The sequence below is a fragment of the Anopheles gambiae genome, chromosome 3 (assembly GCF_943734735.2).
Source record: "Anopheles gambiae chromosome 3, idAnoGambNW_F1_1, whole genome shotgun sequence".
NCBI classification, from domain to species: domain Eukaryota; kingdom Metazoa; phylum Arthropoda; class Insecta; order Diptera; family Culicidae; genus Anopheles; species Anopheles gambiae.
In genome coordinates this window covers 91050647-91075121 of record NC_064602.1, presented here as the reverse complement: position 1 = coordinate 91075121, position 24475 = coordinate 91050647, and the positions used below count along the sequence as shown (strand labels likewise).

Below are 24475 nucleotides of genomic sequence, written 5' to 3'. Positions count from 1 at the left end.
CTAAGATGATTTCAAGTAAAGAAGAATCAAAAATGTCCTGTTGTTAGAGTGCTTAATATGTCAGAGTAAACGTCGTAGATAATGTGTCAAACTGCATCGATTGAGCATGTGGCAGACACACAGCTTCACATTTATCATAACCGGTACAAACCGTTTTGAAAATCACTCCATCCCTCACTACCACCCGGGTGATAAATATTACATACGAGCTCGTTTCGTACCACAGCATCATAGCGCATAATTTACCAGCACGCTCCATAAAACATGCTTCTTCTTCGTCGCTAAACTGTTAGCTGTGCGATACTGGGTGGTTATGTGTGGGCCCATTCCAGGTTGGAAAGCAACGACACTTTATTGTCGTTGAATTTTAAACAGACACATCTTGTAAGCTTGAGCTTGATTGCTGCCCAAGCCTAGCTCCTTTGTTCCAGCTGGGACAAAACGTCTTCACTTGGAAAGCATGTCGTGCGGCCAGGCCAGGGTTCAATCGGTTGGAAAAAAGCTTCACCCGTGTTGGGATCGTACGATCGTTTCGTAGTGGGCTCAACAACTCCGGCATTGCTGCCCGCTCGAATGAAGACGTCATCATTGAGTAGGTGACGTCATTGCAATATCAACTCCCATCCTCACACGGTGTATCGGGCGTGTGTGTGTGTGGGATCTTCTTTTTTGCTCCATATACAAGTACAGACCCCTTACAGACTTGACACCCATGCCGGGATGTTGGCAGCGATAAATAAACGCCTTCGCGTGGTGAGCAAAGTTTCAGCATTGATGACGTTAGCCGTCCTCTCTGCCCTCCCTCCTTAGCGTCCCTAAATATGTCCTATGGTGGGCCAAGCCCAGCCAAAGGACGAAACTATTAGTGTGCGCGAGCGCCCGGTGGTTTCCGGGCCGCACCCTCTCGCACCGGGTGGGCGGGTGGGCGGGTGTAATTCGATTCGGCCGGCCCCGGAGGCTCCATGGCGTCAGCGACCATCGCCAGTGCAGGTTGTCGTTGTTACGTGATGGTTTATGGTTGCTGTTGTTGTTGTTGCTGTTGCTGTCATTTCTCGGGACGGCACGTACCTTCGCGTACGTGGGCAGAAGTTTCGCCTCAACGCACAGCGTGGCATTTAGAAGTTTGATTATTTTTCCATAACTCCACTTTGGGTGGGAATTAGTGCGATGGATGATGCGAGAATGCGAGCAAACGAAGGTGTTCCGAGACACAAGCATGCTTGCACAAAGCCACTTGTCATGGTGGATAACTTGAGTAGTTGGTAATGTTGCGAAAAAATGGTAAATAGGTCGGCTGGTACTGAATTAGGGGAACACCCTTGAAATTGAAGTATTTGAATGGATTTTTTATTTTACTTAATGCGGCATTTATACAGAAGAAGTTGAGCTTTCTGATCAAACTCCTCAAAATGTTCCAATGTCTGAAGACTTGAAGCAATTCAAACGTTTTGATTTTTTTAAATAAAATTAACAGCTGGCAGTAATTTAATAAGCCTGAAGTTCCACAAGCATGAAAACCGCTCAAACGCTGTTGGAATCATAAAATTCTCAAAAATCTTGAAACTCTAAACCTCGGAGGAAGTTGCGATACTTATCAGCCTAAGAAGCAATCACTGTGTAAACCAGCGTGTGTCCACCGTGGTGGCGCTCGTGCTCTACACCGGAAATGGATCAATTTTTAATGGACTTTGTCGTCCCCAATCTTTTAAACCGTAGCAGCGGACAGTCTCCATTTTTTTTTTTATCCAGCCCGGAATGGTCTGTCGTATAAAACTGGGATAATAGGCACTGCTTTGGTTGCGATCGTCCAGCGATGGAAAGCGCTGTTTCACGACAATCATAACCATCCCATCATGGAGAGGGAAGCGTGCTCAGCGAGGGGACATGGGGGGGCATAATGCAACAAAATATGAAGGATCTCTTTTTCTCTTTGCATCCTCGCACTCGAAGTGACCTTGCCCTCTTGCAGGCATTTATTTAAAAAATGTAAGACCCAAATGTTTTACGATCAAGCCCGTCGTTTAGGCTCTTGCGCGATGTGCGAGACGGTTTGGGACGAAGCGAAACGGGCTTCATTTTCATCACGCTGTTGACCTTCCGGTGGGGTTTTTTTGGTCTTGTGTGTAAAATCTTTCCGCAAAAAGGTTAACCCTCCATAAGGAAGGATGGAATCGAGGGTTTCATGTGATTTAATCCCTGAGATGCTAGCGTTTTTTCCCTGCTCGGACGCAGCGAGATTCGTACCAGAGCCTTCCATACGCCAGCCTCCCATCCTAATTAGGTGCAACAAATTGAATTTTATGAATGGTCTGTGTGTGTGAGTGCACCATTTTCGAGGGTATTTTCTCTCTCTTCCGTTTCAGGGGGCATTTTGGTCCCCGGTTCCGGAATATGCCATCGAGTGGAAGAGGAGTGAAGCATTATTACTATTTTCTTTTTGCTTTTTTGGGCTCCACCAAGTTTTTACTATAGGTTATGGACGTGCTCTTAGAGCCCTTGAAAAGAGGGTTTTTTAGTACGGCTTGAAAAAATAACCTCTCAGCAGAGGTGCATCATTGCCCGGTTTGGTGGCTACTGTTTGCTACGCATTTAATGCTTGTAGCTGTTGTTTTCCGGGTAAGGGTTAGCTAATTGATTGGTAAGGGTTGAGTGTGTGTTCAGTTGTGTGATCGTCGGCGTTGCACTTAGATGCATTGACCTTCGCAGCAGTCGCAGCAGTCTCGTCGTCGTCGTCTCGTCTTCTCGATATCTCAATATTCCCATTACTTATCATTCGTTTCGCATTAAACTTTCCAAAAACGGAAACTTCTCTCTATTGCTTTCTTTTCGCCGATTTGCCCCCATTGTCTGGCGTCGTTATCTCGGCAGTGTCAAACATGCATTACGCTCGACAACTCGACTAGTAGTTGTTCCCCAAAAAACCTTCCCCGGCGGAGGGCTCGTGGTTTAATCTAATTTTGCCGTAAAATGGTTTAATATTTTCAAACCGCTCAAGGGTGAATTGCGAATTGCACTGCGAAGGCGTTCGCGGACTGTAAATATTAAAAAAAAAAAAGATCGGGTCGAAAACGAACGCACGAATGCTGCTTTGGAAACAAAATCAATGCTGGAGGGCAGCAAAAAAAGAACCGCCACTAAAAAAATGTGCCAATAAAAGTTCACAGCCCATGAACAACGGTTGGAGATATGGACGCGCGCCGTTTTGGAAGTGATTTGGAAGTTGAAAGCCCCATTGAATACAGGCAGCACAAAAACAAAAATGAAACCTCAGTCCGCCAAAAAGCTCTTCTCACCGTTTGGGAATGTGGAATGAGCTTTTCGGTTCGCAAATAATGTGTTCGATTTTACGATGAGCCGGGCATTGGAGCCGTTGAATTGGATAGCCGGTCTCGGCCTGTGCTTTGTTGGGTTCGAACCGTTGGTCAGAAAAGAGAAGGAGGGGGGGGGGGGGAGGGAGGTGTAGAGCCTCAAACGGTTGCGCAACGTGTGTAATAATTTTACGGAGATTTTTCTTCCATTTAATGCGTAAATCGGTTCTGCTCCGATCCGATGATACAACAGGTGACAACAGGTTTATCGAGGCTTTTGGGAAGTAATTGAGGTTCGAGGTTTCTCGTACGAATCGTTTATAAGCACAACGATAAGGGAGAGATAAGTGGACCGATGTCGTAAATAGGGTAAATCTTTTTAAGAAATAGTACCGGAACCCTCTCGGGAGTGATTGTAACGGTGATGGGAAGTACTAATGGCATCGTGTTTATGGTGTTGTAGTGTTAAACAAGCTGCTGATCGTTTGCGTTTGGGATTTGGCAAAGGCTATCGATGAAGTTTTATAAAAGTATGTCCTTTGAAAAGCTAAAAAACTTTAATTTTGTGTTAATAAACATCATAAAAAGTAAATTATGGTTTCTTTGAAAATTGAAAAATTTCATTTCATCGATGAAAAATGGTCTACGCAAAGTTCATTACCAACTAGTTATGTTTAAAATCAATTTTGAGCAAATTTATCTGGTTCATTATAACCTTGAGCATGAAAAAAAGGAACAACTGTTTTAATTCAAGTACATTTTTGAGTGTTCGAAACTTTTAAAGATTTTATTAAAAAGGATGAAATGTGAAATTTGTTGACCATATTTGGCATCAAAAAAACTCACAAATGATGAGTTTTTCTGTGTTCCATTGTTAAAAGTATATAATTTCTCAGCCAGTAATTTCACTTTAAAAATAGTTCAAGATATAATAAAATGTTATCATTGAAGTCTTGTATGATCTAGCATGTGGTTGAGAAAACTTATTTGAAGAAATTATCTCAGCATGGTAGTGAATATACTCTTCTCTGGGTCAGTTTTCAATCTTAACAGCATTGTTCAACACTAGCGAGATGTTTGTCAACAGCTGTCTTCCCGTCCATTTTAGTCAAATTCCACGTCCTTCTAATAATGATCGATGCGAAGATTGGTAAACCATATAGAGGTTGTAGAAGTAGAGAGCTATTATGAAGCCCCTTTAGATTAACTGGTACCAATGATCCTTTACTCAAAATGATAGAAGCACATAAGAGGTTAGGGTTATCAGCAGATTTTAATCTATCCATTAGTCGGTTAGCATATTTGTCTATGTCTCTGCTTTAAAGATGTGCAATGTGAGCATTTAGTTAATTGGATATACTACCCGATTAATTTTTTGATTAAAATTAATAATTTGATTTTAATAAATAAATAAATAACAATAATAATAATTAAGTAAATATACTTCTAACATCTAAGCTGTTGAAAAACACCTCGCAATAATTAAACAATTGTGTGAACATTGGACCGTGTCCTGGAAAACAGTATAAATGTAGAAAAAACCCCACAATATTAACAACAATTAACAAATAAAATAATTAATGAAATGAAACAAAAACCGTTCAACAGAATTGTTAACCCATGTTGTACGGCGTTATTTTATCTTATAGGATTCATATCGGACAAGTGTTTTGAGTTAGAATCGTAAGCTTTAGTCAAAATTCCTTCAAAGTACGGATCATTTAGCAACAGTTGGGTTGAATCAGTCCATTTAATTTTACTCACTTAAACTCAATAAGCAAAACACACTTTCAACTTCTAATGCGAAACATATGCACCAACTTGGAGTATGAAAAAATAGCATTACAACACACACACACACACCGCGGCAACGAAGGTTTGGCAAGAATGCAGGATTGATGTAATCGAGTTAGAAAATGTTGTGTTTGAAAAGTAAAGCACAAAAAAAACTTTACCATCACCGGGTACTCTTCAAAGCACAGAAAAGTAAAGAACATCCAATTGGAAGGACACCCAATTGAAACAGTCGCTTTGCCGAAGCATATCAAGCAAGCAGTCGATACTGGTCGGTCGTACCGTCCCGTACGTCGGTCGTCTGGTGCTGGTGCGCGCAAGCGAAACACCCGGGGAAAGCGCCAGGTTTGATGTCGTTTATCGGACTCGGCATCGTATAAATCAATTTTGCGTTCGTTCATTTCATTATTTTCACTTCCAAAGCTCCGATCACAGTGGCGAAGGAGGAGATGGCTTCCCAGACTCCCCCAGCGGGGCCGGTGAGGTAGTGGTTGGGGGAAAAGGGGTTTGTTCGGATTTTAACGGTCATGATTTTTCGCTTCACGCTGCGTGTCACCGCTACCGCTACCGGACTGGTGCTGCGGGTTGCTCCAGCAGGGTTAGCAGGGAAGTGTCAAGTAAGATAAAGCAAATGTCACAATATCTCTGCCAAACGGAACCGGCGGCTAGACAGGGCCGGTTCTTTTATTGGTGAGTTAAATCAATTAGCTTGAAATATTTCGTCCATTCCTGCACGCAGCAATTCCTACGGGGAAAGTGTAATAAAAAGCAATTGAGCAGAGATCAATACCGTGCGACGAAAATTCGACGGTTTCAGATTGATCGGTAAAAAAGCTCCATCAAAGGAGGAAAGACGAATCCATCGGGGAGTCGTATAAGTGTGTATTATTGAATAAATCCCATCAAAAGAAGATGGTTTAAAAATAGTTTTCTCATCTGCTTCGTGTATGCTGTATGCCGAAGCGCACATTCACTTGAGCTTTTATTTTGTTTCATCCTCTATTTTCTTCACAAAATGGCATCATAAAACTGCAAACCGAACAAAACAACACCAGTTTGATTTGGTCCAAGGAAAGGGTCAAAGGGTCTCCCTTTTTCCCCGATACGCTCTTCTGGTCAAGCAACAGGTGAAAGTCAAAAAAAAACCCCGAGTTCCACCGAGATATCGCTGACGAGTCTTAGGAATCATGAAGGATGTGCAGTTTCTGCTTCTCGGTTTGTGTGACTCTGTGGTTCGGGGTCATAAATCACAGTCACACAGTCTTCCCGTAATACAAAGGAAGCAAACAGTAAGGTGGAAAGCTCTGATGGCAGAGGAAACAGATTGGCTGAAAAGTCTTCCCGGGGCAAAATCGTGAAAATATTATTTTGTTTTCTTCCTTTGTGAGCGTGTTTGTGTGTGCAAACAACGCTGCGACGTCAGCATTTTTGAACAGGTTTTATTCCCCTTTTGCCAGGGCGGGTGGTATGGTATTTGTGTGGCTTTAAAAATGAATTAAACGAATGACATTTTGCCATGGGGCGAAAAGTATTGGTTTGTTTGTTTGCGAGTGTGCAAGCTTTTGCGCGATGCTCGTGTTGCTTTGGAGAGCGTGCAAACAGATGCTTGCCATAATTGTCGAAGTTTCACATATTTGAATGTATTTTTGGGCAAACACATTCGTAGTATCTATTAGGTCAAAAAGGTGACAACTGCAGCTTTTGTCAAGTTTGGAAAAAACAGCTTGTCAATAGCAAAAAGAGCTTTGTCTCGTGGCGGTACGAAAATGTTGACACGCCTGCCAGCTAGATGAACTAGAACAATCAAATACAGGGGGTGTTCAGGAGGTCTTATAACTCTGGAAGACTTTCATGACCTCCTTTTATGGGAAAGGAACATTTTAAGACGCGAAGTCGACTCTACTGCACCCTTTTTGGACAAAGCATGCAGGAATTTCCGATGTGACAGTCCAAAAAGGGTGCTATAGAGTTCATTTCTTATCACATAAAGTTCATGTCCCGAAGGTAGAGGTCAGGCAAGTGTCCCAAAATTTTGAGAATCCCCGAGCAGCCCAGCAATGATACAATTAAAACAAATTTGCTTTCCTTTTTTGCCAATGTCTGTCAACATTTTGTCAATTTCAGTTTTTTCCTTACGTCTCAGCTCACGTCTCACTGCCTGCTTTTCCATCGTTTTGATCATTGGTTGTAGCGGTTTTGCCTGTTGACTGAACTAAAGATAACAGGTTGCTGTTACTCTGCCTGTACTGTATTTCACGTACACAATTATGAATAATTTATGGTACCCACAAACGAACGAGCAATTTCCTTACGTCATCAGCCCCGATCGTAAGCCCGCTAGTTAAGCCCCACCCCAGTGGGTTGGGTAGGAGCAAAACAAGAAAACAAAACAACAACCCCCGTTACTTAACAAGCGAAATTAAATGTCATTCTAAACGCTGCGCCGCGTAATTTGAAGGCTGGGCTGGCTGGACTGCGGCGTGCGCTTTGTGGCTCGTGCGCATTGTCCGACTCGAACCCGGTTTCCCTGATGCGGGGTGGGTGGTTGGTTGACTCGTGTTTTAATTACATTTTGATTAATTTCAATTTCCCTCCATCTTCCCTTTCACGTCCCGCTCATGCTCGTTCGTTGTACACACCTGTTAGTAGGCGAAGTTGCCAGCACGCTCGTTTGGGCCCATGTTTGGTGGGGTGTTTTTCACGAACTGCTTTCACCCCGTTGCATAGGACGGTACGGGCCTTCATAGGCCGTGCGTAGGTAACAAAGCCTCTGCTAAGCTCGTGTGAGAATCAATTGCAAACACGCAAACACCGTGGCTCGGAAAGGAAAGTTTTCCCTACCGCTCGCACGAAACACAGACGGACAAAACAATTACTCGCTGCTATGGAGCTATGGCGGCATGGTTGGTGCACCTGTGTGGGTGTTGGCTTTTGCTGCGAGGGAGGGAGAGATGAGCTAGAATCTTGTGCGACAAGGAGACATTCGGCCTTGCCGCACCGAACATGTCACTAAGGAATATCTTCAAGGGCGTTCTATCAAATCATCATTCACCTGAACCGGTACGGCACAACGGCTGCCCTTGAGGTTTGTGGGAGAACGAGCTGAAGTGATCTCAATGCTTGTGCTCTCGAGGGACTGTTGCTCTTTCGTGCTGATGCCAATAGTCAACAGACAGGTTGAATGTTTGTTTTGTCCCGCTCTCAGTCACAGTCACGGGGGCTTCAAATAAAAGGCCATTGAAGCGAGAAACAAATCTTGCCGCATCATGGAATGAAATAGACAATGGTGCAAGAGCCAATAGATGACAGAGTTTCGTTTCTGTCGTTGTTCGTAAGACGTATGAGGAGAAGATGTAAAATATTATAATTTTTTTATTTTACTTCCAATTCTTTTGGAAAACACTTTAAAATTGCCATATTACCGCACGCACCTTGAAGGATTAACTTATCCAAACTTCAAACTAGCTTGTCCACTCGTTTGCATCTGCATCCAATTAGCTAGAGTAAATGAATTAATCACATCCTGTGTTTTACGAGCGTGGTTGACAGTAAATGGCAGAATAATTGCAACCGACCGACATAATGAACGCTCCTCAGTATGAGGATAGCTTAAAGCGTTGCTTTATCCATTGGCAGAAGCAGGTTGCCTGGTGTACTTTTTGTTTCGCCGTATCATCATTTTAATTGCCACTCTTGTTGCTGGCTCTTCTTCGGCACGAAGTTCGTTTGTCAGTGCATTTAAAAGTGAGGACTATCAAAGAGAAATTGAGTAAAGAGCGGCGACGAAACTACTATTGGTGAGGTTACCATTGCATAGGCTCAAGCTGTCGATGGTTGTTGTCATGGTTTGGAGTTAATAGGACGAATTATTTTAATCGTTTGGATAATTTAAATTGTGTTATAATTAAATTAAAAAAGTAAATAAAAAACTACATGATTTGTTACTGTAAAGTCGATGGTTTTGAGAAAATTATGATTTGATTTGAGGGTGATCGTTTAAATACAACATTTCAGCTAACTAACGCAGCAAAACAGCCACAAAACATCTGCACAACTAAATGCTACACAAAAGCTTTTACTTTGTCCGTTGTAATGCGTCGGTTGGATACATGTCTATTCATTAAATAGACACACACACACACACACTCTCACATCGACACACCCGCATACAAACGACGTCATTTTACGTCTTGCAATGTCTCGCTGTTTTATCGTTGGCCATGAAATCAACGGAAATGAAGACATGCGCCTCGTTAATGGCGCCATATACCGAGCGCGTTGATTTATTGATCAGCAAGACAGCTGGCAATGTTTCGCACTTTTGATTGGACGATAAAGCAAAAAAACACACACACACACCTACAGATTCCTCCCAGATGCTTACAGTGCGGCAGTAAATGCAATTTGAAACACATTTTACTATTTCTGTATATTCTACCCGGTCGTGTACGGACCTGCAGGTACCATCGCATTTATTTTAACATCCGACGAGCAAGTAACGGTGTTTGCCACGTCAGTGTTGCAACTGGAGCTGGTGATGTTTCCAAGATTCCAGTTTGCCACGTCAACGGCAGCATTGCCGCAAAAGGACTCGCATCAAGAAGCCATTTCACAATGAGAAGCACAAACACAATGTGTAGCAAACCGTTGGCTCCTGTTAAACAAAGAAACAATCAAAAGTGTCCGTTGAGCCAGGTTGACCGACCTCTAGTGAAATAAATGGTTAGTGGAAAGTTTTCTTTTACAGAAGGGTAAATTTTCTCTTGTTCAAAAAGTTCTGCAGCCCATGAAGTCCATGAAGGTACGGTAAAGTTTTGGTTTTATTCTTCATTAGGTAATCTGTTTTGAGATTTTCGTGCTTTGTTTTTACCACCATTTGTTGCGTAAAAATGGGTTTGATAGGGTTTAAATGGTTGTTGTGCATAAAGTTTCTACGTATCGGTTACAAAGCTTGAAACAAAGTGTTAAAAATTAAGACAATTTTTCGCTATTAAAGTGGCCTTTCTCTTCATTAATCCTCATTAAGGCATTGTGTTGAATGGTTGTTAAATAAATAAATCTCGATAAAATTGGATACAAGCTAATGCTACCATATGTAACATCTTTGACAGCGCTTAAAAATAAAGCTAAAAGCAATTATTAATTAATAAACAAACAGCAGCAGCAGCGTAAGCTTTCGTTTCCCATTAACGTAATGTAAAACCCCCTTCGAACGATGACGATTGTTCTAAAAACCCTCGTTTGAAGTTGGTTTGAAAACGGGGTGACACATTACACGCTAAGCTTCGCCGCCCTTTGCACTGAAATCCGGGCAGGCGGTAAGCTTACCTTAGTCTCATTCTTCAATTAGACGCCAAGCCGGGGCAAATAACACATCATCCGGTTGTATTTTAACGTAGTTCAACGAGGGTTGGTGCTTTTTTTTGTTAGCAGGTGTTTCCAGGAAACATTGCAGAAAGCATCCTGGTACGAGTAGGGTTTATGCATAAGCCACCGTGTGTGTGTGTGTATGTATTTCAAGCAGAACGAGGGGGAAAGAACATCCCATGTGCTGTAGTTCATTATTCATGCAAACTCTTTCTTCAGTTCGTTTTCGCTTTCACACCGTACCGGAAGCCCAGGTAAGACGAAGCCCGATTGTCAAATGCAGTCCGGTACGCTAGCAAGCAATCAGTGCATTTCATCGTGCTACCGTAAGCTAATCCTAGCCACTGTTCACTTTCGTTCCTGATGCGAGTGTGTGTGTGTGTGTGTGTGAGTGTCTGCACTTTTTCCGCTTCAGTATGCTCATTGATGTAGCAAGTCGGAGTGGGATACGTACAACCTGTGTGTGTGTGTGCGTGTATGTGCCAGAGGTGTAGTCAAGCGACTAAACAACAGTTTGCACACCCGAACACGGTCCCTGTATGGGACGGGGATGCATGTGCACCTGGCTGCATGATCCAACGTACGCAGCCAGCTACGCAGAGCATGAATGACTGGGCGTCTCCATCAGATTTAAGTTGTGGCGTAGAGACTGTAATGCATTTCAAAAGGTTATTGGAGCTGTGAGGCAAACAATTTGACTAGAATCTTGTTTTATATGAGATTTTTCAATCTTATATTTTATAAAATTAGATAATGATATTTGTTTTAATTAGGAGAGACGGCTTTGAAGTTCTAGTGATCTTGAAAGTGGCTTATATCCGAACCCACCCGGAATAAGGCTTATAAAACCGAGCAAGAAAATGAACGCCGGCCAGCTCAAAGATACAAAGCAAGACAATGGAAATATAAATGTTATATATAGGTCTGTTTCATAAGTGATACAGCCAATTAGGCCGTTCTTACAAGTTGTTACGAAAAAAAGGAGCCTAACGTTTGCATTAAAAAAATATGGACAAACATTGTCGATTTTTCATGATTAATCTTAAACCGCATTGTCAAAATGTTAAAAAACACTCTCAATAATAGTATGAGTCAGTAGGCAAAATTTGACTCTAATCATGATTGCCAAAAAAGGGAAACCACTACGTGCGAGATAGAAGCGTGCGCGATGTAAAAACCGGCACCTCGTAGCGTCTAAAACGGACTCCGTGCGGGAGTTTGTGGACGTTGTATAAACCTGTCCCGGTATCTACAACATTTTAGCACTATTAGACAACGATCAGACTATCGAAATAAATCCGAGTTTCGAAGGGCCGACTATACGGAGCGACTTGAGCTTCCAAATGATGCTGAAAATGAAGACTAAGGAGCAAGTGGCTGCATTACTGCGATCGCCCGGCCGGGCGATCGATGCAACCGGCCAAAGAGTGAAATAGAACCTGGGCAACATGAACAAACATATTAGGTAGCAGAAATCACACCCACTGGCTTCGCAGGGGGAAGCAATTTTTCTCCACACAAATTTGGACAAGCAGCGTTAAAATTAGCATCTCATTTCATCACGCCCCAAACCGCACCACGGTGTCTGGCCTGGTGTCTGCCAGGTACACAGCAAAGAACGCAAGTGTATTTTAACAACCCGACGTGACGTGGAACGCCTTGCCTACCGGTGCGTTGCGTGGGCAAAAATGTCACCTGTTTCGCAGTTTGTGTGTCGTTTCCTTCTTTTTTTTTTGACTACCTTCAGCAAGCCCATTAGCCCACACAACACGCTTCACGCTTGACGCGAAGGAAAAAAGCGGAGCCTAGCTTCGTTGAAATTGCACAAGAGATCATCTGCTGTCTCGCTTCTCCATCACTCACCTCATATCTGCACGGCCGGAGCGCTGTGGAGCGGGCTAAAAATAGCTTCCCAGCATCCCCTTCCCCCGAAACAACTTCACACGCTTCGATGCTTCTGGCATCCAAAACAAAGCCACACCTATCCCGTTGCCGTTTGATGTTTGCGATGCGATGCGTGGAAAGGAAGGACGAAGCGCACCAAGAAGAAGGACGCGACGAACCGCCAAAAAGCAGGCATCCGTTTGAGCAGGGAGGCCAATGTAATCAACACGAAGCGGTTAAACGGAACGCTATTCCTGGGAGTTGCAGATGACGGTAGTTGGATGGCTGGCATCGCTGAAACTGTGTGCAGAGAGCGTATCATCGGTTTGAGGAATACATATTTCTTGTGTGTTTATTCCTCTTCTTCTGGTTTGCTTTGCGGCTCGAGTGGCATCAATCTTTGTCGTGTTCTGTGTCAGTGCGAGGTAAGCAAAATGAAGCCAGGGTGAGGTTAGCCAGCTCGAGTGACCGACCATTTCCAGTGTCCTCGGTGTCTCGGGGCAAAACCTGGCAGTAACTGTTTGGGTGTGTGTGTGCGAAGTGAAAGGAATGTCACTCACACACACACACACACACACACACACACACACACACACACACACACACACACAAACACACACACACACACACACACACACAAAAGGCATACCGGCATAGTTCTCTTTCTGCACTTCAGCTGTAGATGCATTGAAATTTGATGAATGAAAGCTAAAAATAGCTCACGTGCTTCACCTGCCCGGGGTTGATCCAATTTTGTGGCTACGCTTCAGCTCTCCTTCACCATCCTGCGCCAAGAGCGCAAGGGAAGCTGGAAGAGAAGGATGTGAGACCGGGGCCTTTGCTTTCGTGGGCCATTTCGATGGTAACAAATCTTGTCATTCAAGCCGCACTCCTTGTCCTGTTCACATTGCTTGTAGGCTACCAATATCAGCATCTCACCTTTTGCACTACTCACCCACGTCCGGCAAGGTGCTAAAACCGTTGCCCAGAACCAACAATATGTGTCTGTGTGTGTGTTTTAATGGCGTTTTAGATGGTAGCGCGAACAATAACGATAATGAGATTATTTGGATGGGAAATTAAATCCTCAACCGCGCTCCTTCGCATCCCATCTCTCTCTTTCTTTGTCTCTTTCGCACTCCCTTCAACTATCACACAAAGAACGCTCTCCATGCGATACCAGATCGAAAGGTTATCCTTCCCACTTGGTTGATGTACACAGAGCACCAGCGCGCGCGACATCTGATACTGGCGGCCGGAGGTGGTGGTGAAAATTGAGAGCTTTGTGGAATTAGCCATGCCGGAGCCATTTCGTTGGCCCTGGCTTACCGGTGCCCAGCAGGTGTGAGCAGGGCAGGGTGCCGGGTTTAAACCTGTGGAAGGAAATTATAGCTTCCTCGCACAAGGTTGAAGGTCACCGTTTTGGACTGCCGAATGACGCGCGACAACAACGAGGCCCGTCTCTGTGTTGGCTCCCACACCACCGAACACACCTTGATTGATAGTGGGCCGAAGGAGTATGAAGGAGAAGAAAAAAAAAAATAAATGGATTTACATTTTAATTGGCTGTGACATTGTGCGAGCTTACTGATTGATTGAGCAGCAGGAACATTACCCGGTCAGTGGAATGGGATGATGGCCCGAGGGAGAGTTGTGAAAGCTCATCAATCTGCCCGTGCCAAACCGATGTTAAAATTCATCGTTTTTGATGCCGTTTTTGATTGCGCACGGTGCGGTTCATTATAAATGCATTATCTAAATCGGGAATGGGGGATTCCCGGAATTAGGTCGATCATTGTGCGATTTGATCACATTGTGCTTTGGTTTACATTGCGCGAGCTTTTGCTTAATTTGGCTACATAGGCACACAAAAACTAAGCTTTTGTTAGTTGATTAAATGTTGGATTATGCTGCGGTTGTGCATGTTTAGTGCGTGGAATGATTTTGATAATTAATTTATCGGTCAGTTGTAATCGATTGTATTTTGTGGATCAATAAGGGATTGAAGGAATATAATTGTAGCTTTAAATTTGGAATATAATTGTAGCGGAATGTTTATAATTAAGGTTTTATTAATTTTATCGTAAACGAAATGTAAATTTTGCCATTGAATAGACCAATGTCATGATACAGTTATAATTGAAAAGTATAGTACATGTATTACTCGATATACGCTACTAATGCAGACTGGAGGTAGCACCGTATCTTGAATATTAGTGTACGTCAAATTTATTGGTTTCCAGTCAAATTATAGCTAATTTTGTTATAATGTAACTGGAAAAGGTAGCCACTAAATTAGTAAATTAGTCTAATTTAAAGCAAAAATTACGATTTCGTACCTCTTAAAATGGATTTTAAAATACGACCATAAGGGATAAAAATGTAGTACAAAAGTGTCATTAAGGAATTTTGAGTGGGACTCATAATTGAAATAGAAAACCACAGTCTAAAGATGAGCACAGCACTTTGTTGTTTGAGGGTAGAATCATTACAGTAGTTGCCACTAAATGTTGGCTCTAGCCCACCTATTTTTGCTTTTAATGCACCAATTGTTGCCAGCGTGTCACAATGTTTGTCTCCTAGGCTTCAAATTTTGACGGTAAGTCTATCGCTTTATTAATAAAATTTAACAAAATATCAGAAAGTGTGTATTCCAAAATAATTCAGTTAAGGTTAGGTAATTGAACATTTAATTTATATAATTTATAATAATAAAATTGTTCTACCAATTTTTAAATTTGTAATGGAGTGGAAAAATCTTGTATTCTCAGGAGTAAACAAGCTGTTGTTATTTAATTGAATTTCTAAACTTTTTCACACAAAATAATCAAATTATACGGTTTTTGTAGTGCTTATGTGATGTAAAATTGCAAATTGTCATAAATCTGCCCAAATGTTTTAGTAAAATTATTATGATTACTAAAAGAGTCCAAAATTGTAGATTTACATACAATAATAGGTAAAACGACTGTAAAATAGATTTAATTTTTTATAGTTTTATACGCACAAAAATTGTTTATTTTTATCAGATTGATCGATGGTCCGATGGTAATAAATATAATGGAAAATATACATTTTTTTCTTGTAAACAATTATTAATACGACCTGAAAGACACTCAATATATTCAACGTTCTAAATATATCGTCAGTTTTATAGGAGATTAGAATGCATGAATGCAAGGAAATATGAACATCTATAATAATAAAATTCATTCCAAAAATGAAAATATGAGAAGTGTTGACTGATTCTTCTTTTTCTCTTCTTCTATGGTACCAACACAACCGGTGTCGGCCAAGGCCCGCCTGTACCATTAGTGCGCTTGGGTTTCAGTGATTTATTGCTTTACCCAAAGCAGGATAGTCAGCCCTACGTATGAGGGTATGGTGCATTAGGGGCTTGAACCCAAGACGGTCATGTTGTGAAGTAATATGAGTTGACGTCTGTACAACGAGACCAGCCCTAACTGATTCTGCTCCTTGAAATTAGGAGAGAAAAATTTCAACGATTTATTGGCTGCCATCATGCAACTGCTGTAAATTCGTAAGCAAAATTTGAATAATGGCGTTGCATGAGATGTGTTTTACATCCATTTAGGTATATAGACTATATTTGAGTTTGTGATATTAAATAAATGAAAAAAAAAAAATACAAAAAAAAACAAAGTTTTGAAGCGTTGTTGGCTGCATGGAAAGAGTACAAGTATGCTCTTTGCAAAAAAGTAAAATATTGCACTATTTGCAGCAAATAAAACTGCTAATTTAAATATAAACATCAAAACCGTTCACTAGCATTCAAAATAAGCGCTGCAAAAAAGAAAAGCACCGTTCTAAAATGCAGCGCTAAATTGCCACGCGCTAAAGTGTACATCTTCGGCACGGCTGCAAAGCATTAAAACGCCACACAAATGGCGTTATAGACAACAACAAAATAAGCTCACAAACGTTGCTTGCGGCATCCAATAGTTCTCCCCAAACATCTCCCCATCCCTCTGTGTACGACGTGGAATAAATAGCGAAACCAGTTGGCGAAAAGTTGTCAGAAACGTCCGCCTGTCTAGAACGCTGCAGCAAAACGCAGCACGAGCGGCTTAGTGAGCAGCAACGAAACCAACCGGTGTGTGCCGGGGGGTTTTGTAGAGTGCCAGCAGCATGAAGTTTTGCTGCAAAACCTTTCGACCAGTGGACCAATCAAGTCCACCTTCTCCTGTCGGAGGTGTCGGTAAGGGGAGGATGGTTGTGGCCGATACACAACTAAAATGAAGCAGAACGGGGAGCACTTCCCGATCACGATCGGTAGCTCATAATGTGTACGTCGGTTGAGAACGTTGAGGGCGTTGGTGGTGGTGTGAAACCGGGTAAGAGGGTAAAAGTATTGCAATACCACAGCCACCCTTACACCCAGCCCGCTGGCAAAAGCATTCCGATGAATAAAATGGATCGACTAGCAAAAGGGAACCAGTGAGACACAACTCTTAGCTCCCACTAGCTGTGTCTCACCCGCTCCATGTTGTTTCATCTCAAATCGAGCGAAATCGAGGGGTGATTGGGGCGAAAGGGGTCGGAATGCAAAAGTTGTGGCCTCCCGCTATGTCTCGCCACTGCCGAAGCGACGCTTGCCAGCTTGGAAGGAACCGTGTGCATAAGCAGATCATGAATCATTTATGAATGATAAGTTTATGAAAGTTTTCCAACGGGCAGCCGCCGCTGAGTGCGGTGACATTAACGAAGGTGTGTGTGTATGTGTGTGTGAAATTGAGAGAGAGAGGGAAGCTGCGTGTCGATGGAATGGACCAATGGATGGTGCACATGTGCTCCTCTGGTGCGCATCTAGTGCGGTGAATCACTTCGAAGTGGTAATATGCTTGATTGGCTGGTGGATTGACAGTGTCAGTGAGGGTAAGGAAACAATTATATAAAAGAAAGTTCGATGTTTTGTGCAGCAATTCAAGGTTAAGTTTAGAACATACAAAAAAGCGTAAATTTTAAATCAGTTAGAAAATTAAGAAGGCTTTAGGTTTAATCTTTACACACGCTAATTACCATTTACGAACCTTATTAGTTGTATTAAATGCAATAATTATTAGTTTAATTTTAATATATCTGTTTCTAAGCTGAATACACCCTTGGCATATAATTGTACTGATATAAGATCGACTCAAATGTTGTTAGGTACTTATAACATTAATTGATTTAATGGTCAAACAGTCTTAAAACTAAGCAGTAAACAATAGCAATCTTAGCACCTATGGCCAATCGTACAATCAAAACGTTTGAGATTTGTTTTAGGCAAATCAGGGTTAGTCTTTGCGGTTGGCTGCGTTGCAGTTGCAAATTATGAATGTTTCTAATTTTGTTTAAAACAGCTGTGCTAATCTTAAAGTCATTGACATCTGACAAAACATTTTGATCAACCCAACAGCATCATATCTTTGAAAGTGCTGGTTTACCTTGCAGATTTATGTGTATTTGCAATGCCAATTTGGAACAAAATACATCAATCGCTTATAATTGTTACATTTGGTCCAAATTTATGTAGTAAGAACTGAATAGCTTTATGCTGTTTAATGTTTGTTCAACATACGCTCAAGTTATTCCACGTAACGTGCAGTTGCTTTACGAGCATACGAGCAAAAACCCACCCGGCACACCCAAACCATACCCAGCATACTAGTGGCTCCAGATAAGTTTTCAATGTTTCGCTGACACTTTCGTCGCACGGTCGAGGCATGGTCAAGCTTGCGTCCAGTCCAGTCAACGTTAGTTACACGACTTCCGTCGATGGGTTTGTTAAATTTACTTTGCTCTGTGTGTGTATGTGTGTGTTGTGTTTGTGTCTATCGTTTCTTACCCAAAACCGGGCGCACGGTTGGCCGGATGCCTCGAGCAAGAGAAAGTGTCACCGGCTGTGTTGTGTACGGGCGCTTCACCCAAGATGTTACGGGCGCACAGCAACCGTTTAGGTTCCTTCGTTGTTGCTGTGCGAAAGGGATGAAGCGCTCCCAGTGGTAAGTTTCGAAAACATTATCACATCAATACTGGGCACAGGAGGGTGTGTGTTGAGTGGTGATATTCACTCGAGATTGTAGTTGTTTGTCTAACTGAGTGCGTGAGCTTGATGTAAGAGCTTCACTTCAGTGGCTGTTTTGTTGAATGGCTTTTGCAAATGATACAAGTATTGAGAAGATTTAATTAAAGCAACAATGACGATTCAACCATCAAACAGGAAGAGAAAGCAACAAACACGGCCTATACGAGAGTATCCTGCCAAGCTGCGGCCTGATTTGGCTCTAACCGAGCTGCGGGATGGCTCGTACAAATTAAGCACGATAATGGTAGCCCCTTTCCCCTTGTGGCACAGTTCCTTACACACATACACACATTATCCGGCACTGCACGACTGTATGTTGAAACAAATGGATTTGAAACAATTTAATTATCATGCAATACACTCTCTAGCCTGTCCATCGTCACTGGTCAACGGTTATAGTCCACTACATCTACAGCAAAGTACAAATACAATGTTTACGCTTTGTCTACGACACATTACAATACAGTACAATTAATCTCGCACCTTAACCCTACTGCTTCTACAAATATCTTCCACTCTTCCGCTTCCTAAGTTCATCCAAAAACTAGCTGCAGCTACAGTGATGCATTTATGTTTGTTTTGCCAAAGCCAATATCAAAATATACGCCGCACAAATGCGCAAGCGAAGCTCGGGTTGCAGTCCCGCGCGTTGGTCTTGGATCGGCGGGTACCTGCCCGCCGGGTGCGTGTGTGCTTTCAAAGTTTGCCGAGGTGTCTCATTGTTCTTACCATCCAGTGAACAGTTTGTACCAGTAATCCGTTTTGCCCAAAGTTCCTGTCTGCCTGGCGGCAGTTGTGTTCCATCCGTTATGCTGCTGAACAAACTGTCACGCTTACCCACCCATCAAACGCAGCTTGCCTACGCAGCTATTACTCAGCATGCACACAACCGCACACACGCACGCTGTGTTTTCGTTTGCTTTTCCAATTTCAAACTTTGCCGTCTAATGCTCTAATAGTACAATTGACATGATGCGTTAAATATTCATTTTGCTAATAAGTTACGCTGAACTCCCCTCCACCTCCTCAGCAAGAGTGAGAGAGATTGAGATAGAGAGAGAGAGCTCACGTTTAAATGTGTTTGAGTAAAGTGATTGACGTACAACATCTTGTTTTTCTAATGTTTTTGGTTTGCTTTTTTTTGCAAATGCATTTTATACTTTTTATTCTTTTTTTATTCCTTTTTTTCTTCTTTTTGTTGATGAATACTACAATACAGTTGACTACCAAATTATGAGATCATGTTTGTTCCAATACAACGCAACACAGTTTATGCGGCCGAAGGCGGATGTTGGTGGCTGTGCCGTTGTGAAAGGAAGGTATGCAATTATTGTACTCGTGGCAGTGTTCGATATTTGCTTGCTTCTTCCTGTTTGGTTGGTTTTACGCCGGTGTGCCTGTGTGGATTGGAAGTTGGCTGCTGTGGGTTGATTTTTGTTTTGTCTTGTTCAGATCGGCATGACTATGAAATGAGGATTCTATCTTCATGTTTTCGGTAGTAAATGGTACTCAGGTGGCTACTTTATAATTTATGTGTAATTTTTTGATAATTTTTGTGATTTTAAGGGTCTCTTAAATGATTGAAAGATTATTTATAAGAATGATTCAAAACAGAAAATGGAGAATATTTGTTAAAAAAATGCATTGAGCCATGTTTTAAATGTGATATTTTGAAGTAAATCGAAGTTAAAGTGTAGATAACGCCTCTCAACCGACGTGAAACGATACGAAAACTGTTAAGTAGATATCAGTTTTATAGGGCGGTCTCGTGGTACAGTAGTTAACTCGTGTGACTCAATAACATTCCAGTAATGGGTTCAAGCCTAGAATGGACCGTCCCTCCCTGGCAAGAACTGACTCTCCGGCTACGTAGTATTGAATTAAGGTTCGAAAGTCTGCTACGCCAAGATACGAAGATAGATGTTTCGCACAGATAGGTGAACGCACTTTTGAAGACGTCCCAGAATTCACCTATCTCAAAGGTCAACAACGACAATAGCATGGTAGCTGAGTTGTGCGCAAGGATGCTGGCTGCCAACCGGTCATTCTACAGCCTGAAAAATCAGTTCACCTCAAAGAACCTGTTTCGACGGACGAAGCTGGGACTATATAGTACCTATATAGTTCCAGTACTCACATACGCCTCTGAGACATGGACACTGTCCAAATCTGACGAAACCCTCTTAGCCGCGTTCGAGAGGAAGATGCTCAGAAGGATACTTGGCCTCGTATGTATGGAAGGACAATTAAGGAGCCGTTATAATGACTTGCTATACGAGATGTACAGCACCTCACTATCGTGCAGCGTATCAAGCTCGCCAGGCTCCGGTGGGCTAGCCATGTTGTACGTATGCTAACCGACTATCCAGCCTTTAAGTCTTTTTAGGCCGTCCACAAGGACAGAAGAGCCTAAATTGAGGTGGCGTGGAGGCGTTCGCCATTAAGGCCGAGATTACGTATTGACTCGAGACCGTGAGCGGTTTCGGACACTCCTGAGGCAGGCCAAGAATACAAAGCGGCTGCAGCGCCGATTAAGAAAGTTAATAACCGTTTTGAACTGAAATGCACAATTAATGTTTTAATTAAGATATGTCATTTGATAACTATGAATAGTATTTGAACCGGCTTAGCAAAAATCAAACAGACTTACAGTGGTGGCCGTCAAATTTTGTAATTGAATTCTAAATCCATTGTTTACATCTGAAAATACAAGTCAACTTTTTGCAGTCCATTAAAACCTCCAAAATTGATATAACAATTATTATAATTCAAATTCTATGTATGGAATTATTAACTACTCAATTTATATTCAACCATTGTGGGACTCACAGTTTCAGGTAATAGGTAAATTTAGTTCACAAAACAATTGACTTGTAGTCAAAAGTTGATGCCTTAGATTCCAAAATTGATGCTTACTACCAAAAATGAATGCCGTGGAGCCAAAACTTGTAACACGGGGTCAAAAATTGGCACCTTAGAAACAAACAAAGGTGAGTTAAAGCAAAAATGTATTGGCAACGACTGTAACACTGTAAAACTGTAAAACAATACTGAAGGTTTGCTTATGGAACACAAAACTTAAATGTTCAGTAAAAAAAGGGAAGTAAAACGATGCTCAACTCCTTTGCGTGTAATGTATGTGCAATTTAGTTGAACTGTTCACGGAGCAGATCCACTCTAAGAACCGTAGCACCATAACTTACAGCACAAAATCAGTTTACATGTTAAAAAATTTATCCTAAAATGAATGATTTACTAAAGTTCAAAAGAAAGAAAATAACAATTACAAGAAAAAGTGCTTAAACGGTAAAACGCATTTGCTTCATCGGTGCTCTATAGAGCAGGGAATATTTAAAGCACGATTTAACGCAACGTCCGGTTGGTGCGACCCAGACCCGTTTCATTTGGCCGGTTGGGTTTGTGTTTTTACGAGGCGCATGATTTAGGGCAAAGTTTGTTGGAAGTAATGGGATTAAATCTGGATAGTTAATCTGATGCCGCATGCTCTGCGGCACGAACCCTTTAGCTTGCCCATTAATGCAAACTGATGTGCGGTTTACCTGCCGAGGACCGCGCGGTCGCAGGGTTTTGGCGATCGGCGGAGGTTGAAAAGTACCCACGTGCTTCGATTTTCCCGGGGAGCGTGAAAGCATGTAAAATTATCGCTTAGTAGAGAGAGAGAGAAGAGAGAAAGAGAGGGAGAGAGGAGTCCTGTTAAACTAAGGGTGCATGAAAATGGTAAACTTGCGCGATTGACGACCGAACCGTGAAGCCATCCGAACCGGAACCGGCACGGTGCAAGGGGCAATTAAGGGAAACCAGTTTGCAAAAGTTTTAATTAGTGTAAGTTGTGTGCATCGGCAAAAGATTGGCTTCCTGGCTTTTAATTTGCACCGGCATGGAGACGGAGCGAATTGACTTGTAATTAAACAGTTCCGTGAAGAAGCCATTAATGTTAAATAATTTTTAATGATAGTATTAGGACTCTTGGAACGATTTTTTAGGGATGTACTGTTCGATGCGCTTTTCTATTGCATTAATTATTGTTTTTGAAACATTGCGGTTTTATTCGAACTTTGAATTAACCACAATCAGCTAAAAATTCAACCCACTGAAATCAAACTTCTTCCCTGATACTGTATCAATTATGCACAAAAAGAGGTTTGCACTACCAACCATCGCACAACCAGCAAAGTTTGATTAGTTTTGCTTGGTGCGCTTTTGGCGCCGGGTTTTGTAATGAAATGAGGAAGTTTCATCGTTAACTTGGAGCAGAAATAGGGAAAGCAGCGAAGCATAAGAATCTCCTCCAAACTTGGCCTACACCGCGGTGACATTGTGCCAACGCTAGGCTACGCGTTGCGCTTTCGGCCCCTTGTCCAGCTTAACAACGGCGGCTAAATCTGATTAGTGTGTTTAGCCGTGTCCTCGAGCGATCCGCGTGTACCCGGCGTGTGTACAGGCTGGAAAGGTCCAGGTCCAGAAATGGCGTGTAATGTTCGCCCGAGCCCAAGCCGGGGCGGAGCGTAACGGGGCAACGAGGCTTGCTTTGCAAAAGGATGATAAACCAACTCTGATCTTATCAGCCCAGCCCAGTGAAGGTGAATCCTTGCCGTGGGCGATACTTGGCGGAATTGTTTTAAGGAGGTGGGTGCGCTTAATTTAAATTAAATAGAAAGAAAGTGCGCCAACGCGAATTCGTGTATATAGGCGAGGAAATGGTCGTATATTATTGGTGTTGATGATAGGCATTAGGTGAGAATGCTTTATCTCGGCAGTAACAATTAGTGGGCAGTAAACGTGATTTGTGATTGTGCACCTGATAGGCCGAACGATTCGCAATGATGCTCAATTTCAAAATAACTTTAATATTTGGGTATATTTGCTTTCTTTGAAATAGGATTGGGCTTTTTGGAGACCGTTCCACTCAATTAAAAAAGGATCTTAAAGAAGGAGAGTTAAATCTAATGAAACTCAATGATTTAAAGCATAAACGAAATAAAACAAATCCTTTCATAGTTCTTCATTCACCATAATTTGTAACAGAAATTGTGAATTAAACTTCTTATTTTACAATACCAAAGCAATTGGTAATGCTTGGCTGTCCAGCATGAAACGAGTTGCTAACGATAGCCACTGCCAAATAAAAACCAATCACCCCAAGGGAAAAAAGAGCGATAAGGATTGCGTATTGGACAGGAAATACAATTTATTCTCATCTTGCCAACGATCGCAACAAAATCATGGGATAATCCCCATTTTCCCAGCTAACCATTTTTACCTACTTGATTACACCATGGCAACCGCAATCTGTTTTGTGCCCTGCCTGCCTGCCTGCCGCCCGTGTTGTGAAACAACAGGTCAAACAAAACAATCTCTCCAGCTCGTCTGCGAGCCAGCCAGCCCTCTCTCCATTGGTTGGCCGTGCAAAGAGCAAAGGTGAAAGGATAAAGCTTCCGGACCCAATCAAAATTGGGTTTATTTCGCTCGTATGTGTGTGTGTGTGTGTGTGTGACCGTCTGGATATGGTAACGAATCCATACAGAGGGAAGCGAGTGAAAAAAGGATTTAATTTTTTTTTGCTAAGCACTTCTAGCACACCGAGACGGACAAAAAATGAAACACACTTCTCACCGCTGGAGTTTGTTGAACTTTCTTTTGAGCAATCCCCCTTACGAATACCCAACGTTGATGAAGGGTATTTGATGAAAAATTGTCCTTTGCTGTCAAACGAAAGTCAGCCGGCGATAACAATCAAAACCTACCGCCTTTTTTTCTTCTTCTTCGTGTTGCATTAACGCACACGGTTTCTTGCTTCACTTTCCTGATTGGATGTGAGTTGGGTGGAAGGATGTTAAAAAATGGGCTTCCACAAGGATTTGCGTTGAGTGGAAATTTGGTTCGAAACGTTGGAGAAGATGCGACACGCTCACCTGGTGCCCCTGGTGCGGAGTGTGGTTAGCCAGCGTTATAAATCGCACCACGAAAGCGTAGTTAACAAACACTGACTTTTGGACTTGCGCTCGTACACGAC

The 24475-nt window shown here is 42.3% G+C and overlaps 1 protein-coding gene across 1 annotated transcript in view; it reads right to left on the bottom strand.

The window, feature by feature from the left end:
* LOC133392686 (uncharacterized) overlaps nt 1–24475 on the bottom strand; it is a 138056-nt gene that overhangs the window by 4020 nt on the left and 109561 nt on the right. The window contains exon 4 of the mRNA XM_061653196.1: nt 1–24475. This exon is cut by the window's left edge and continues 4020 nt beyond it. The gene's annotated coding sequence lies outside the window, so the exon portion shown is untranslated.